The sequence below is a fragment of the Sander lucioperca genome, chromosome 4 (assembly GCF_008315115.2).
Source record: "Sander lucioperca isolate FBNREF2018 chromosome 4, SLUC_FBN_1.2, whole genome shotgun sequence".
Classification (NCBI taxonomy): domain Eukaryota; kingdom Metazoa; phylum Chordata; class Actinopteri; order Perciformes; family Percidae; genus Sander; species Sander lucioperca.
In genome coordinates this window covers 40,576,124-40,592,217 of record NC_050176.1, presented here as the reverse complement: position 1 = coordinate 40,592,217, position 16,094 = coordinate 40,576,124, and the positions used below count along the sequence as shown (strand labels likewise).

The 16,094-nt window shown below is 40.1% G+C and overlaps 1 protein-coding gene across 1 annotated transcript in view; it reads left to right on the top strand.

Annotated features, from left to right (window-relative positions):
* Nucleotides 1-2,921: 2,921 nt before the first annotated feature.
* The window catches only part of LOC116049189 (receptor-interacting serine/threonine-protein kinase 3-like), a 104,363-nt gene continuing 91,190 nt past the window's right edge, over nt 2,922-16,094 (top strand). The window contains exon 1 of the mRNA XM_036000612.1: nt 2,922-2,994. The gene's annotated coding sequence lies outside the window, so the exon portion shown is untranslated. The remainder of the gene's footprint in view (nt 2,995-16,094) is intronic.

Below are 16,094 nucleotides of genomic sequence, written 5' to 3'. Positions count from 1 at the left end.
AACATGTATGGAAGTTAACGCCATCTTACTGCACAATCACAACTTCATTTATAGGAATGAAGAAGAAGCTGTTTGAGGCTGAATATTTAAACAGAAGTTAGACCATAAAGGCTTTTCTCATGTATGAAACTGCACCTGTAGACTTTAAAGCTCTCTCTCTCACTCTCTCTCTTTTTCTGTCAAATATGTGCGATGTCATTAAAGCTTTTAAACTTTACACTTCCTGTTGTATCGTCTTTCTTTTGAAACTGCAACTACATCACATTTAATCATTAACTAAAACCTGACACTGCTCTTTGAGTCATTTCATTTCAAATGTATTCATGGTTTTACTGCCGCTCCTTTCCTAGTGATTGTGTTTAAGGGTTACAACTGAGCAAGATGCAATCACCAAAATGTACAGGTGTGTAGTTGAGTTCAATATGGTTGTCTTAACAGATGTACAATTTTTGACCGTAAAAGCCTGAATGTAGTGGCCTCTGGCACATACAAATGACACTATTTCATTATATACACTCATCGCATATTTTAATGAGTTTGCCTATACCTGATTGTCAATGTTGTGAATTATTGTAAAGAAGATTTAGGGCCCTATTTTAACGATCTAAGCGTACGGCATGAAGCGCCTTGCGCAGGTGCATAGAGGGCGTGTCCAAATCTAAAAAAGGTCTGTGTGCCGGGTGCATGGTTCTAAAGGGTTGTACTTAGTGTCTTCATTAATCAGAGGGGTGTTTTGGGCGTAACATGCAATCAACCAATCAGAGATCATCTCCCATTCCCTTTAAAAGCCAGGCGTGTTTGGACCTTGGAGCATTGCTATTATGATGGAGGATTTGCTGAGCAGGAAGGAGAGATTTTCAGGAGAAGAAACTGATCTGCTCGTGCGTGACGTGAAAGTGTGCGAGCAGATCATATTATACTATTTCACATGTAATATTTTTATTTTTAATCTGCATGTTTGTGTGCTGCTGCGCGTCCCTGTGTGTGTAACAAACATAGTGTGTGTGCATTTTACTAATGCGCTGTTAAAATAATGAAATGCTGAGTTATTGACTTTAGACCAGTTTTTGTTGGTCAATGGCGCGATCACTTTCTGCTGCCTCAAGATAGCAATACTCCCAGAATGCACCTGAACACACCTCCCTGTAAAACCAGCACGCCCATGGGCACACAGATGAGCGCAGGTGCATTTGCTGTTTAAACAACGTAGGCGCGCGCTGGACAGTATTAAAATAGCAAAGTCACTTGTGTCTGGCTTTGCACTGCGCTGCGCCGCGCTGGGTGCAAGATAGGGCCCTTAGGCTTTGTGTGTTTTAGCCCACACAGTCTGTAAATAGCTATTCATATTTAAACTATTCCTGACAGATCAAAACTTAAATCACACCTTATTTACTATTTATTGACTCCTTCAATGTAAGGTTTATCAAGCCATGCCACTGATGGTTAATGGAGGTTATTATATTACTAGAAACATAAATGCACTCGCTACTGCAGGGAGTTCTATGACATCATGTTTGATTTTTAAAACATGATTTTGGGCATCTGATATTAGTTTGCATAATTGGTCAATGACAAACAATACAAAAGCGTTTTAGAAGTGTTTTTAACTGTAAATTACAGTGAGGCTGCATTTTCCTCCTGTTACTTTGACAACATTGCGTTTTAGTGTGTGATTGCAGTGCGTCTTTACGGAGCCCCGGAACCATCACAGACAGAAGTATATTAAGTATATAAAATATTACTGCGTGGCCTCGAGTTATTATTTTGTGGCGTACTGCAGCCTATATGGAAAATGCTGCGTTTTCAGAGGACTTGTTAATGCTTACTGCGAAATCATCAAGTAGTTTCTGGCGTTTTCTCATAAATTATTTTGCTAATCAAAATGCTGAAGACAAGTTCCGCTCTTTGCTTGGCAGGACACGCAGCGTCTCAACTGAGAGCGGGACTGATACAGACGGGCAGGCTCGTGTCTCGTTACTCACATTGGTTTGAAGCGAAGGCTTAAGTGGTTGTAAAATGTTCATGCATAGTGAATTGCCACTTGTTCATCAAAAGTATTTTATTAGAATCAAAAATGAATGCAACAAAGTAGCGGCTAGACTTAAATGAGGCTGTTCGGCTGGCAGCCGACACTTATGAAAAGCTCTGCTCATATCAATCACAAAAAATTAACAAAACCTTTCATATTAATTAAAAAAAGTGCATGTGCACATGTCGAGACAATCTGACAATCACATCATAGGCTATGAAAGCATATATTCTTTATGTGGTTAGGAAATATGAAAGTCAGAAATGAAAGTCAATTCTTTATAAACCCATACTTCATGTTCCTCCCTTAATGGATTGTTAACCCTAAGAATCCTGAAACGAGATAACCCATAAAAAACCCTTAATAGGTAAGGAAGGATCATTATACAACAAGTAGATCTGACAATGTGATTTGTCTACTAGATATTTAGAATATGAATGCAGTTTGATTATGACATTTATGTATTATAACTATCCCTCTATCTGTGTGCATTCATGTTCCATTAATGCATGTTACTAACTTAGCTTCTTCCCCAGAGTTCTTGTGCTTTCTTGCAGATTTCCTTGGATTGTGGCGGACCCTGGATCCTGGTCCTGCTAAATGCGCTAAATACATTATTTAAAAAAAAAAAAAAAAAAAAAAACCTCTGTGTAACAGCTTAAATGTGTCTGACACCTGTTAGATCACAAGAAACATTTACACATCTACAACACTGAACACAGGTGAGTAACAAACAGCAATGATTAGCCCTTCCCCTCAGGACAGGGTTGGACAGGGTTTGCTGTATTTGTAGACTTGAGATTTGGACTCTGAACTTATGAAGGTGTGTTGGCGTCCTCGGGTCAGATGCACGCAGACACCCAGACGGACGAGGAAGAAAAATAAAGAGCATCTTAATCTCTGCCAGTGTTTCCTCGACACACGATGTGGAAAGAGTCTGTAAGTCGACCTGAAGAGTTCAGCAGGTGAGAATCCTAGCAGAGGAATCTGTAAATGTCTGATAAACTCATGACTCAATAAGCAGCATATATAAATAATCTGTTTTAGTGGTTTAGCCATTAAAGGGGTGATAGAATGCAAAACCGAGTTTACCTTGTCATAGTTGAATAATGACAGTTTGGAGGGTAAATAGGACATACATACAACCTCAAAATCCCATTGCCACCTCTTTCCTCTGCAGATCTCACAATTTGAAACTGCCTCTGAAAACAGGCGAATCTCAACAAAGGTAAAAGTTGACACAACTCTTACCTTTGTCACGCCCCAAAATTTACATAGGCTACACCACTGACCTGAGGTCAGCTTAGTCTTGTGAATCTAGGTCACTAATGATTGCAATATTGTGTCGATGTGGTTTCGATCACACAAGAGCAAAAACATATATCACCTGTTAACAGCAACTTTACGCTGTGAGCTACGAGGCTCATGGATCGCCTGCTTTCCAGTCATGTATTAATTAACTACGTCAGCACCCAGGTAACATGTTGTCTTAGTTCTGAAACAACTGGTTACCTGGGTTTAGTTTAGAAAATACCCAAATGTATTTATCACGTTTCTGTCCTCGCGGCTACGGCTATATTGACCACATAGCCTACATTACAGCCCCCTACGACACTACACAGGTCTATGGTAAAAAAAAGTTTTTTAAATAGTGACGATCTAACTCAGATAAAACTGTAAACATACAGTACGAGCCGAGTGAGCCACTGAGCCAGGACAAGTCAAATACAAGTGGTAATATTCTACCCACAAGTTCTGAAGGCATGGACGTAATGATTTACAGTAGAGCTTCATTTTGTTACGCCTATATTGAATAGTAAAACATACCTCTGTGTTTGCAATACAGTGTTATTTGAGCTTGTGTGTCTATCGAATGATTCTATCCAAAGCGATGTTCTAATCATAGACTGTTAATATTTACAGTCTATGGTTCTAATCAAACTCCAACACAGCATATAACGTTATTTAAATGATTTAAGGAGCACTGAGCTCAGGCCATATGTTTCTCTCTGTGCGCCCCTCGTGGACATAATAAACCACTGCCTAAGCCCAGGGTAACAAGTTGTTTTAGCTTCTCATGTGGCTCAGTGTTAGCTTGTCCAAGTTATATCGTCACTGTTTAAAAGTATTTATAGTCATATGTGTAATGTTGTAGGGGCTGTAATGTAGTGGTAATATAGCCGTAGCCGCGAGAAAAGAATCCTGAGAAATACAATCGTATATTTTCTAAGAGTAACGGTTTTCTACAGCCTATGGGAGTCACCAGTTTCAGATAAAACCAAAACCAACCGTTACCTGGATGCTGACGTAGTTCAGTAATGCCTACTGGAAATAAAAGTCAACAGCGTTAAGACCACCCAGAAACTGTTCTACACCTCTTTTGGCATCGCCCTCACACCACAACGTTTTGGCAAAACCTCAGCAGATTCATCATTGACCATATTATAAAGACTTTGCCTTATTGTGGAAGGATGCTATTTTTTGCTTTTATAAAAGCCATAGTAAAGAAAAGATGTACTTCATTATACATGTATTAATTCTTTTGGCAAAAGTTCACATTCATAAGTGTAAATTCAGCACTAAAAAACCTAGTTTTGTACTTTTTCTCCATGAAGTTGAACATTATATTAATCTGATTTCTGGCTCAAACAACAAAAAGGCTGTCAACATATTATATAATATATATAATACCCTTTATTTGCAATAATAAAAAAAAAGAAGTCAACAGCGTTTGAGTAGCTCGCAGTGTAGAGCTGCGGACATGGAGAGTATGTTTTTTTGCTTTCGACAGTTCGAAACCAGCTCGACGCAAATTTGCAATAATTGTATTTTCTTACATTTATTTTTTTGTATGTGGCTGCGATGTAGTGCTCATTCATATTCGCAGCAATAGATATGAGAAGCGACCTGAAAATCGCCAGTAATGTGTTTGTGATTGTGTGACGAATCTGGCGACAGAGGCAGCAACAGCTGCTGCTGTTAGGTAAACACAATATACGGAAACCAGTTAGTGTGGAAACCAGTAGGGACATAACACCGGCCGGGTTTGATGCCTTCCCGGTCGGCCTCTCCCCCTTCACAGACCCGCTATGAGCTGGAGCTCTGTCAGGATCTCACACACCAGCTGCGCTGTGTAGGCTACTTTAGAAAGAAGAAAGTTTGGAAGTTTTTCAAGGATATTGGAAATGAACCACGGTGGTAAATGCAGTGTTCCAGGCTGTACAACGGAATAGTCTACTGGCCCAGAGAAAAGGGGTGAGAACGAGTATATCGGACGAGAGGGAGTTGTTGATCTAACGCAGCGCTGCAGAGGCACTGGCAGAGGACCTGCCTGCAGGGCTTCCCTCTCCGCTAAGTGTCCCCGCTCTGACTAGCTCCAGGGTGAGTTGTGATTCTTTGGTGGAGGTTTTTTATGTCCCAATGGTAACGTTACAACAACACTGGTTGTAATGAAAGTGTTGAAACTTTGCATGTGCCATTCTGCACAATATAGCCACTATCAGAAAGGAGCGAGTACCACCACAAAACCAGCTTCTCCCAGATGAAATTGACCCCATCACACTTGACCACCCAGCTGGCGCAGCTGTCAGAGATGCAATCACAACACAATATTTTACTTAATAAAAACACATTCACACTGCAGATAGGTCTCAAACTGTTTTATTGGTCATGTGGCTATAGGGAGGAAAAAGAGAGCAAGAGAAAGTTATATTAATAAATATTCATGGTGTTCACACTAAAGGGTTACTTGATTAAATAAGTTAACATACTGAGATCTGTTTTTTTTCCAGCTGATTAATCTCCAATTTAATTTTTTTTTTATTTGGAGCCTCCTCAGCTCACAGTCCAGCTCCTTTAGTGAACAGTCTAGTTCGAGACTCCTTTTATAAAGGGCCCTGACTGAGTCTGTTTCCACCTGAAACAATTCCACCACAAACAACCATTACAAGTTTTCTGGAGGTTAATGAAATCACATAAAGTGGCATGACTTTTTACAAACATAGATCATTTTTGTCAAGGGTGTAAAGTATTACCTTGTTCACATTCCTTCTGTAGCCCATTGAGGTAGAGGCCTCAGTTTCTGGGTCAGGTTGTGAAAAATCCTACAATAAAAGTCACTTAATTATGTTAATTATGAAACATTCAAGTGTGTGCCATAATAAAAAGCCCATGCTGGGCATTCACCTCAACAACTGTCTCAGAACACAGTCTGTCACAGACAGAGTGTTTTCATTTGCTTCACCCTAATAAGTAAAAGTAGGCCAATGTAAACCATAACTGTTATAAAGAAGGTTATGTTCATGGTGTTCTGTCTGCTGCATACTGACCTCTGTGTGGGAGACTGTGTGCTGGCTTCAACAGGGACACTGTATTTCCCTCTACTGCAGAACATAGAGTCAGCCATATTTAACCCTTTTTTTTAAAATTACTAGTAATGCATGTTCAATGCATTACTAGTAATTTAAAAAACATACCCAGTGTCACTTGCGTCGAGGAGCCAGCACCAGGGTCAGATTGCACAGCACCTGAAACCCCATCCATAATTGGCCGCCCCTTATTATTACTCAAAGCCAACTCCTCCGCCACAGTGTATTCTGCAGGAGGTGGCCCTCCCCCAGTTTTCCGGATTTCACATTTTTTTCTGTTTGCTGCAAAGAAGTGTTTGTGATAAAATGTTCACAAAAATAATAAAAGGTTGTGGTAAATACTCACCACTTTGAATTATATTTTTATATTTTGTCTTGATCTGCTGCCAAGAACGTTTGGAGTTGGGGTTGCATCTAAAAATCAATTAATATTAATCTTTCTTAGGATGTCAAAGCCAATACATTCACATTTTACACGCATACATATATAGCATATATGAATACACACATTTTCATTTTGTTTAATACATTTTTAATATGATTAGCCTATATTCATAATTTTACATTAATGGCCTATAGAATGTATTTCTTTAACTTACGCATTAATGCAATCAGCAATCTTCCTCCAAGATTGTTCTCTTGCTTTGGCAGCAGAGACGGTATTACTGCGTGCTTGAAAAACATTTTTATATTCTTCATATTTCTGAAGAATAATTTCTTGCTCCTCCGCGGAAAAATATATTGCTCTCGCTCTATCCGTATCGAACGTGATTGGTTGTTCGGTGCCGACGTCACTCTTTTATGTGCACGCGCGCGGAGTAATCCGAGTTTAAGGATCAAAGCCTGGGTTGACAGAGAAAGTTGATGAGCTGCGTCATGGTACCAATAAAGCCTGATTGCATCGGTTTGGTTTTGTCAACTCTAAACCAATCCTGCAACCCTGAGTTTGTTCAACTACCATCATGGTACAGGCCCCTGCTATATCGTCTCCAATGAATGTGTATGTGGTTCCTCAACCAGTCAGCGCGCAGCTCATCTAAATATTCATGAGCAGACCATATTTGGAAGAAAAGCTCTTGTTCCAAATAGAGCCAAAACACACGGAAACAGAAGGGCGAAAAAAAAATAGCACCTGGGCCATTTTCAGCCCAACCAATGTTACATACCCTATTAGGAGACCTTAAGGAACAGTGTGAAATACCCTATATAATCATTCTATAACCCCTTTAACACTGTCCTGTGTTACTCAGCAAACCCTGTATAAAAGCAACAAAAGTTCAATAAATCATTTCTTTAAAAGAAAAAGAAATCAACACAATAAAATATTTTCAACATCAATATCAATTAATAATTTAGTTTTAAACATTTTGTGATATAGCAACTCAAAATACAAAGTCTATAATGCAGCTTTACTAAAAAACTCACTAGAGTTATATTAATATAACTCACTAGAGTTATATAATATTAAATGAACTGCTTTTAGGATGAAATCTCATATCAACCTGTATTGGTTTCAATACACCAATTAACTAAGACGAATTAAACAAAAATATATTGATTATATGTTGTTTATTATATTTTATTCTTTGGCTTGCAACACCAAATAATACTATTTGCTGTCTGTAACATTAGGCAACATCTAGGCATCAAAGACATCATCACTGCTTTTTAAACAAGCAGTCTCTCCGGATAGAAATACAATTTATCTCACCTAGGAATCTAAAAATGAATCTTGTCACCTTTTCCTCACTTCCAGCAGGAACTGGCCTCTGTAAGAAACAGCAATTCAAGCCAGAGGTCGTTGTTCAAAGAGTCACCAAATGACTCCCTCGTCGACGTCGTTTCTATGAGTCTTGTCTCATTGGTGTAAACTGGCAGCTTTCAGAACGCTGTAGGCCAAAGCATTGCAAGGAGCTGCAAGTTTCAACTTGCCTCTTCAAGAAACTTTGGTCTAAACCAGGGATGCACCGATACCACTTTTTTATGATCAAGTACAAGTACAATACAAGTACTTACATTTGAGTTCTTGCTGATACCGATTGCCGATACGAGTACTGAATAATCTCTCTGGGGTCTGAGGGTGTTTTCAGACACAGATGATTTTGGCCTTCTCTGATATTATTGTCAATTAGAACAAAGCAGTATTTTCAAATACTCCGACTTTTTTCTATTCAAAGCTCAGTGCCTGGTCCTTGACATTTCCCCAGGCTAGTGTCAATAAAATAAATCATATAATTCCTAATATTCAAATTAATGGCTGCAAACAGGAGACATTTGAAGCTGTGGCACGGGAAGTAGGGGTGTTGTTGGTGCTCCTGTTGGCAAACTGCGATGACAATAAAATGATCACTTATAAATATCTCTGGTTGTTGTTTCTGTTCCACGACATTTTGTATGTCATGTTTGGGGTGTGGGATGAAGAGAGGGATAATTTTACTAACAAGAGGGCTTTTCACCGGGGTGGAACAGCTGATCCACTTGTGCCTGTTTACCAGTGTCTACTGCTGGCTCCGAAAGGTCTTTCGCATCTCTTCGCTGCCTGAAAACCTGGCTCCGTAGCACTATCACTCAGAGTAGACTTTAACACATGGCACTGCTTCACGTCCACAAAGACATTTTGGATGATCTGATATTCAGGGTCTCATGGCAGAGTTTATCAGCCGAACTCCAGAGCGCAAATCTAGGTTTGGTTTACCGAAATCATCATAAGGTAGAGACACGGTGTCTAATCTCTGCGTCTTTTTCCTGCCGCCGTGCAGGCCCAGATGGTAGCCTATATTTAGCCTAATATGATTGTGATTTACGGTATGTATGCCTATTAAGGAACAAATAGTCTGTAACTTTTTAGAATTTGTCACATACTTCGCTGTTCGTTGTTCTGAGTTCGCTGTGCAGTAGCCTACACACTCTACGCACAGGTCACTGAACAAACTGTTATCTATCATAGATAACCCCAATAACCCTCCCCCCAACCCCCGTCTCAACAGTTGTCGCACGGGCCGCTACGAGAACTCATTCCTGCCTCATTCCATAAAACTGTACAAATATTCCCAGCTTTGTGTGAGATAACTATGTCACTACCTCACACATGACAATATTGCACTATTATTATACTTGCACACTGGTCACTTCATATTTCATATCTAATATTATATATATTTTATTTTGTGATATATGCTGTGTATGTAGGTTGTACATTTTATTCTACACATGTACATTCTTGTTTATTCATCTAAGTATATTTTTCAGTAGTTGTTCTGGCATTTTATTATCTTTTGACACAATGCAGCAAATCATTGTTGTTATCATTGTGTAACTGGCTCTTTCTCTTTCCAGGACCAAAAGGAAGGAGAAGGCATGGCAGCAGGAGAGCAGGTTCAGAGGGATCAAATCACTGAGGCTTCAGGTCTGTATTTATATGCCACTGTTGCCTGGGTCCAGACCTTTGAATCTGTCTGACACCAAGTTTACTGATTAATCCTCTGGCATTGTCACATAAAGCAGCGGTTTCTCAATTAAAAAAAACATTGAGTCAATGACTAACGATCATCCAATCAGCTCCATGGTAGGCAACCGCTCTACCACCCGAGCCTGGGCCACAGCCGCCCCAAGGTAGCAGCTCGTATCTCTGCCTGTCTGACTGACATCTCTCTATATTATTATAATATTCTCATTGGATGTCCACACAACACTGTAACAATACCATGAACAACACTGGCTTGGCCCCGTCATCCTCCACCCTCTCGTCCAAAATCATCACATCTGGTTGCAAAAAACCAAGACAGCAACGGCCAAACTGTCAAACTCAAGGCTTCAAAACGGCAGTCCACTAATTAGGTCCTGTTTGCATGTGTGTGGACTCAGCCAGTGTGTGTGTAATGTTTAAAATAACAGAATGTAAAATGTCATTTATCCTCCTTGGATTAATAAAATATGACTTCTTTATCTTCTAGTGGAGGGGAGAGGATTGAATCTGCTTGCTGGTCCACAACAGAGACTGGACCCTCTCAGGTATGAACATACAACAAGAGCTCAAACTCTGCTGGTGCCTCTAATTTCTTGTCCTTCAGCTGAAGAACTTCTTATTTCTGTTCAGAGGAGAGAGTAGGCCTGAGTTAGGAAACACATACAGAAGTTTAGAATGGAAACATCAAGAATCATTCTCATTTTAGTCCTGTTAGCAGCATGGCTCTAGGGATAGTTATGTCAGTCCACCGCTTTGTTCCAGTCTGAAATATCTCAACAACTACTAAATGTGTTGAGATAATATCTTGTTCTGACATTTATTCCCCAGAGGATTGATCCATAGTGATCCTCTGAGTGTTCCTCTGAGTCACCAGCAGGTTTACACTTTTAGCTTGAAGTGAAAACATTTTATCATCTATTGGATGGATTTTAATGAAATGTAATGATGTCTCAGAGAGTACTGCAACAAACAATGTGATGAGCAGAAATGTCTCTGTTCATATTTCACATTGTGTTTTATCATGTGGGAGGACATTAATGAAACCAGAGCAGATCAGTGATGTCTGTGTCTCTTATTATTTCTAGATTATCTTCCCGTTCCTCTTAGATACCAGTGACCAGTTAACTGAGATGAGTTTCTCTGTCTCTCTGACAGACTGAGGAACTGTGCATCATGTCTAACAGCAGTTAGGACTCATGTTGGATAGAAAATCATTCTGACTGTGTTTCTTCCTCCAGGGTGCAGAGGTGTGATCTGATGAAATGTAAGTGTGTTAGTTTCTCTTAACAGTTAATAAGGAGTTTTTAAAGCTATTAATTATGTTTTATTTGATAATATTTAATATATATTTAATATATAATATAATATTGCTTTATAAACCAGTTATTAATTATTAACTAAAGTTTAACTAATGATGTTGTTATTGACTGCTGCTGTCCTCAGCTGCTGTGTAGAGATGGTCTGACTGGTCGCTGTTACTGGGAGGTCGAGATGAGAGGAGATGTCCGTGTAGCAGTGAGTTACAGAGGAATCAACAGGAGTGGAGACAATGATGACTGTTGGTTTGGAAGTAATGATTTGTCCTGGAGTCTGTTCTGCTCTAATGGCCGTTACTCTGTCTGGCACAATCACATAATAACTGACCTCCCTTTTTCCTCATCTGTCTCTGGTAGAGTAGGAGTGTATGTGGACTGTCCTGCTGGCTCTCTGTCCTTCTACTCAGTCTCCTCTGACTCAGTGATCCACCTCTACACCTTCAACACCACATTCGCTGAACCTCTTTACCCTGGGTTTGGGTTTGGGTCATATGGTTCCTCAATGTCTCTGTGTTCTCTGTAGGAGGAAATAACTTCCTGTCCTGTGGGTTAAATGTTGGTGGAGGACGAGGCTTCACTTTGGTTCACATTTGTCTCAGTGATTGTGTCTTTAATGAAATGTTCTTCTATAGTAATGTTGAAATGATCTCCTCAGGGATGAAAACTAGTTGTGTATAAACTGTGTTGACTTTGATCTTCACTTTAATCATGTTTTATTGGAGCAGCTTCAGCTGTTAGTGATTTATTTCCATAAAGGTTTAAAGATTAAAAAGACTTGATGAGTTCAACATGTTTTAACAAATGTAAATCTGTTTCAGTTTGAAAATCAAAGAATAAAGATGTCTCCTTCACAATTAAGGTATTTTCTTCATTAGAACATGTTTTGTTCTTCTTCTGTATATGATCCAATGAATCTTATTTCCATAAACAGAATATGTGTTTTGTATAAAAACGTCTGTAGTCTCACATGTATCCTTCTGCTAACTTCACTGTGATAACAAATGAATTATCTGGTTAAAGAATGATTGCAAAGACGGCCGTTCTGGGTTTAAAATACATTTTACATTTAGTTTCCAGCAGACATTAACTCTCTCATGATTTCAACAGAGGAGGGCTTTTCACACGGGGGGTGTCTACTGTATCCTGCCGTACAACTGACTGAGATTAGCTGACTGTGGTATCATATATCTCTAATTACAGGTCCATTTATAACAAATGGTGGTAACCCTAGTATTTTCTAACCACAGACTGTTATTGTTGATAACTAAAGTTAGCTAAATTAGCATAGTCATAATTACTGACGTTACCTAATAAATCCAGTCTTGTGCCGATGCTCTGACAAGCAGAATCCCCTCTGTCTCTGTCCTGATAACTGTTTATGAAACGGTTTTATATTTTAGTGAACTCACAAACAGAAGAATCTTGTTCATTGATGTCTGTGTCTCTTATTATTAATGAGTGATTCATTTAATGAATTGATGACTTTAATGAGTTGATGACTTGAATGTGTTGATGAATTTAATGTGCGGCTGGTAAAGCTGGAGCTTTACTTTCTGCTGACTTTATATACTGCTGGGTAGTTTCAGCTTTACTTTACACTGACCTCTTTATTAAAATAAAGTGGAAATGCAATCCCTTAGTTCTGCATCCTGAAATCTGCATCTCTGTGATTGTTTTGTAACTGCATTAAAGCTATAGTGCGTAGTTTCTGTTGCCCCCATGAGGAATTCTAAGTAATGACAACAAAACTGTCAGCGTGCCCACATGATACTTTTATTTATTTATTTATTTTTATTTAACCTTTATTTAACCAGGTAGGCCGTTAAGAACAGGTTCTCATTTGCAACGGCGACCTGACCAAGAAAAGCATAAGCGTGCAAGACAACACACAGTTTCACAATCAATACAATACAGGAATACAGAATACAAAAAGCTACACAAAGTGCAGATTAAGTAGGCATTACAAAGCTGGTGCAAAGTGAGGTGTAAGTAAGACAAAGGATATGCGAAGATGATATGGTAATAACACAATATACATGAATAGGCAGTCTATAACACTGCTGAGATGTAGTGAAGAGCCAAACAAAACAAAAACAGTTAGTGCAAATTATGATCTAGTTTGTGGTGTTGAGCAGTTATAACGCAATATAAACTTAGCACAAAAAGTAAGGACATTTGTAGATGTAGATTTGTAGATTGGTAGATTATTTCTCTGTGGTAACAATGCTTTTTGGCAATAAATCTTATAACGTTGGAAAGCCTGTTTAGTTCCCTTTCAAACGGTGCCCCATCTGTAAGGAACATGCATTTGTGGGATGAGCAGCAGCGCTGAGTATGTGGGTTGCGCCCATGAAACATTTGCCAAATCTTCTCTGCCAATGCCAAACAGCTTATTCTGCCATTGACTGATTTGGTGTTTGGTGGATTGGCTGATTGAAATTTGAAGAAACAAGACGTTTTTCCAGTGAGGGAGATGCCGCCCCACACCATCACACTGCCTCCACCAAAAGGTGTTACTCTATCGGTGCAGCAATCAGCATAGCTGATTCACTCACTGGAAAAACGAGGCTTGTCATCGTTGGAGGCAATCTCAATGCAGAGAGATGTAGAGATGAGATTCTGCAACCAGTGGCAATCCCATATCTCCACAGTCTGGGACCGAACTATATCCTCCAAGATGACAACGCTCGCCCCCACAGGGCGGGGTTTATCAGAGACTACCTCCAGAATGTGGGAGTGGAGAGGATGGAATGGCCTGCCAGCAGTCCTGACCTCAACCCCATTGAACACTTTTGGGATCAGCTTGGGCGTGCTGTTTGTGCCAGAGTGACCAACACAACCACGTTGGCTGACTTGTGACAAATGCTGGTTGAAGAATGGGATGCCATCCCACAGCAGTGTGTGACCAGGCTGGTGACCAGCATGAGGAGGAGGAGCCAGGCTGTTGTGACTGTGTATGGTTCTTCCACACGCTACTGAGGCTCCTGTTTGGGAAATGAATAAATTGTTCAGTTGCCAATATGTCTTGTTTCTTCAAACTTCAATCATCAAATCCACCAAACGAGTCAACAGCAGAATAAGCTGTTTGGCAATGGCAGAGAAGATCTGGCAAATTTATAATGGGCGCAACCCACATACTAAGTGCTGCTGCTCATCCCACAAATGCATGTTCCTTACAAATGGGGGACCATTTGAAAGGGAACTAAACAGGCTTTCCAACGGTATAAGATTTATTGCCAAAAAGCATTGTTACCACAGAGAAATAATCTACCAAACACAAATTTCTTTACTTTTTGTGCTAAGTTTATATGAATAGACAGTCTATATAAATGCAGAAATGTAGTGAAGAGTCAATATATACAGTTAGTGCAAATTGTGGTGTGGTTAGTGATATAGGTCAGTAATATCACAGTATTCATGAATAGACAGTATATGTAAATGCTGAGATGTAGTAAAGAGTCAATATACAGTTAGTGTAGATTGTGGTGTACAAACATTGGTTGACACATAGGTTGGAGGAATGACAATTGAGCATACCTGGGCAGATGAATAGTGCAAAAGGGAGTAAGCAGAATATGATAGCAAAATGTGCATCTGTGCCAATATGCAATGGGATGTGACAAAGATAATGTAATGCAAAATGCAATAAGGGGTGGCTAAACACAGCATGAAAGATGGAAAACGGTTAGCATGTACAGTGATTGGACAGGAGCTCAGACAGACGTACTTTGAAGGCAGTTAGTGAGATAAGGGTTTTGAGTTTCAGGTTTTTTTGAAGTGCATTCCAGTCATTTGCAGCTGAGAAATAGAAGGAGTGGCGGCCAAAGGAGGTGTGTGCTTTTGGGGTGGCCAAGGAGATGTAACTGCTTGAGCGAAGGCTGCGGGTGGGTGTGGCTATTGTGACCAGTGAGCTTAGGTACACCGGGGCTTTGCCAAGCAAGGACTTGTAAATGAGTTGGTACCAGTGAGTTAAGCGTTGAGTGTGTAACAAGGGCCAGCCAATTAAAGCATAGAGTTTGCAGTGGTGGGTGTTAGGAGGGGCTCTAGTTACGAAACGTATGGCACTGTGGTAGATAACATCTAGTTTATTCAGGAGAGAGTTTGAGTAAATGACATCACTGAAATCGTGAATTGGTAAGATTGTCATTTTCACCAAGGCGAGTTTGGCAGCGTGAGTGAAAGAGGCCCTGTTGCGGAATAGGAAACCGATCCTTGACTTAACTTTAGATTGAAGGTAAGTTATGTGTTGCTGGAAGGAGAGGGAACTGTCTAACCAGACACTTAAGTATTTTTACACCGCCACGTTTTCTAGTTCCAACCCATCGAGCGGGGTAATGCTAATTGGGTGGGCAGGGGTGGGCAGTGAACGATTGAAGAGCATGAACTTGGTTTTGCCGGAGTTTAGCAGTAGTTGGAGGTTTCAGAAGCAGTGCTGAATGGCGTTGAAACTCTCATGGAGGTTTGATAGCACAGTGCCAAAGAGGGGCTGAATGTGTACAGCTTTGTGTCGTCTGCGTATAGGTGGATTTGAGAATTCCCAGCAAGTCGGCCCGAGAATCTTACCTTGTGGCACCCCCATAGAGACATCTATAGGTTCAGACATCAGGCCCTCAGATTTAACACGCTGGATCCTATCAAAAAAATAGTTATTGAACCACACGAGGCAGTTATGAGAGAAACCAAGATAGTTGAGTCTGTCGATGAGAATACGATGGTTAAAAGAGTCAAAGGCCTTGGACAGATCAATGTAGACGGCTGCACAGTAATGCTTTTTGTCAATGGCGACGGTGATGTCATTTATGACCTTGAGGGTGGCTGTGGTACAGCCATGACCGGCATGGAAGCCAGATTGTGTAGCGGAAAGGATACGGTGGGATTTGAGGTGGTTGGTAATCTGTTTATTGACCAAGCTTTCG